Source organism: Perognathus longimembris, chromosome 11, assembly GCF_023159225.1.
Source record: "Perognathus longimembris pacificus isolate PPM17 chromosome 11, ASM2315922v1, whole genome shotgun sequence".
NCBI lineage: Eukaryota > Metazoa > Chordata > Mammalia > Rodentia > Heteromyidae > Perognathus > Perognathus longimembris.
The window spans coordinates 64,529,085-64,531,737 of NC_063171.1; the positions used below are offsets into that span (position 1 = coordinate 64,529,085).

The 2,653-nt window shown below is 39.9% G+C and overlaps 1 non-coding gene across 1 annotated transcript; it reads left to right on the plus strand.

The window, feature by feature from the left end:
- Positions 1–214: 214 nt before the first annotated feature.
- LOC125360322 lies at positions 215–321 on the plus strand. The gene has a single exon (XR_007212712.1). It is a non-coding gene; the product is annotated as a U6 spliceosomal RNA (small nuclear RNA).
- The last annotated feature ends 2,332 nt before the right edge of the window (positions 322–2,653 follow it).

A 2,653-nucleotide genomic window follows, 5' to 3' on the forward strand; every position in this document is an offset into this window, starting at 1 on the left:
AATGACAAAGGAGCACCACAGATCTAGGACTGGGATTTGGAAAATGCACGAATGATTGTAGTCTGGTCAGCCTTGGGAGACAGATTTCAATTGTTCAAAGCCTTTGCCAAGCCTGTGGCCTTGCCACAGGTGCCATTTTATTCAAATCAATGGGTGATTGGTAAACAGTTGAATGCAAGCCTTAGTATCCACATTAAAAAAAAAAATGGGTGTTGTGCTCGTTCCGGCAGCACATATACTAAAATTGGAACGATACTGAGAAGATTAGCATGACCCCCGCGCAAGGACGACACTCAAATTCGTGATGCATTCCATATTTTTTTTTTTAAAAAAGGTGTTTATCCATGTGGTCAGAACCATTCTGTGTTTCATCTTTTTTATATTTCACATACAATACAGGAACTGTAGCATCGTAGGTCCATTGAAAAGATGCCTATCTACCTCTACATAGAACGTACATTTTTTTCCCAGCATTCTAATTGTGTGCTAAGCTTGTAACCAGTGAATCAAACCTTCAGCCTTTACCCCTGAATTGCTATTAAGTGATGAGCTTGTCATCTCTCTTTCCAAGCAAAAATAGTGTACAAAGAATTGTCCTGATTAAAATCCTGCCTCCTTGGAGCATCTCCCCTTCCCTCACCTCTCACAGATGACCCAGCAAGGACCTTCCCCGCCCCAGTGCTCAACCTTGGAATTCTGCGGCAGGACTCTCCATCAAATGAGCCCCAGAGTTTTCTTCTCAGTCAATCTGTCCTTGATAATTTCTAAGGAAGTCAAAGGTTCAGGTTGAGAGAGAGTGAGAGCGAGAAAACAACAACCATTAGCAGTAGCAGGAACTGTGCACATTCAGGCTCTTCTCTGTTTAACTTAATTTTTCTCCTCAGGTCCTGTCCAAACTCCCTCTCTCTCTCTTACGTGACTTCCCTTTGAGAGTGGAGAGCTGCAAAAACACGCCAATTGATCCCTGGCCTCAGAGAACTGCCCCTATTATGAAATGGGACGAAATCCAGGTTTCAGAGCCTCGGAGCCCCATGGTCAGCGCTGAGTTTTCACTGGAAGTCAACAGTTACACAAGCGCGGCTTCTCAAAAGGCGTCCATCTGCATGTGCTGATTGGGCTGCACTGCGAATCGGCCAGGACCTGAGGTACAATTCGTCCAAGAGGCTGTGGGGACGTCGGCAGACGGTGCCTGCCAACTGCGGATGCTCCAAGCATGCGGAGATTAGCTGTCGCCCGGGGCTGAAGTGACAGAACACTCTGAGCCACCAGAACCCTCCCCCGCCCCCAGAAGTAGACAATTTGCTGTGGTCTTACCTTCCTAACTAATCGACGGACGGTTAATAAGCTTCAGTCCAGTCATAAACATTCTGTCGATAGTACTTTGAGTAGAACATGTACATTTGACATACAAAAATATGTAAATGTGTCCACATTTTATTATTTTACTCTTCCTACTGCAAAGCCCACCGAGTGCCCCAAGCGTACAAATAGGGGTTGTTAATTACCTAATTGTATTGTTTCCCCACATCTACCACCAATGCCTAGTTATATTACTTATTTTCAATAGTTATTCAATTTATAGGAGCTTAATTCTGATAATGGGAGCTTAATTTATTTCTGATAAAGATGACTAGCCACATATAGATGAGGGTGGCTTATATGTATGTGCACATGTATTTCATAGACATAGGAGCCTGAAGAAAGAGACGCTTCCATTATCTGCTAATAAAGCCATGTCTAATGCTGTTACTTTTGGCTGAGTTCATGGAAATGTCTGAAATCATGTTATCTAACCCAATTTTATGATTTACTATTATCTAAATCTCTGCTTTTAATTTTTTATTGTCTACTTATCATAAACCATCGTTGAGCTAAGGTCACCAGAAAACACAAGGTTGCATATTAGCAGCTTCTCATGAACATATTTTAGGTGATTAATACAATTAGTCTGAGTAATTATGGGATTGATACATTCACAGATTGGTCTAATTAGCTTTTCAACAGACTGATGCCTCAATTGGATGGCTAATAAATTCTCTGGCTGATCTTCGTGAACCTTTTCTACTTGGTTTGATTAACATCCAAGCTTCTGGAAAAAGGAATTAGATAAAGGGCTAAAAGTTGGGCTATCAATTTTCAATAATCAGTTTGCCTTAATGAGTATTTAGCCTTCAGGGATACTTAATTCTCATTAATATGCTTTGTCACCTAACAAAGTGCATTTTGTAGTCAGGTCATTTTGTAATCCTTACGAAAGTTTACAATTTTTTTCATTTATTTTCATATAGCCTAGAACCATGAAAAATGGCAGGCCTATCTCTGTACTATGAATGAGTAACTCTAGGAAAACCAGAAGTACCATGTGAAAGATACAAAACTAAGAAGTAATTTTAGTTTTCTCTTACGTGGGAAGGAATTCCATATCTAATTTACCAGCTCATTCACTGCTGACTTTGGGCCTAGTTTTCTATTTGTAGTTTGCATAGCAACTAAATGTTTCAAACTTACTTTATATACCTTGTTTAAGAAATTGAAATACTTGAAGTCAAAGACAATATGAGTTGCAAACTCATCACAATAACTTGCTCTTGTATTTATTAGAAAAAATATATTTATACTGCATTTGCACAAGTGCAAACAGTTTAGCCATTCT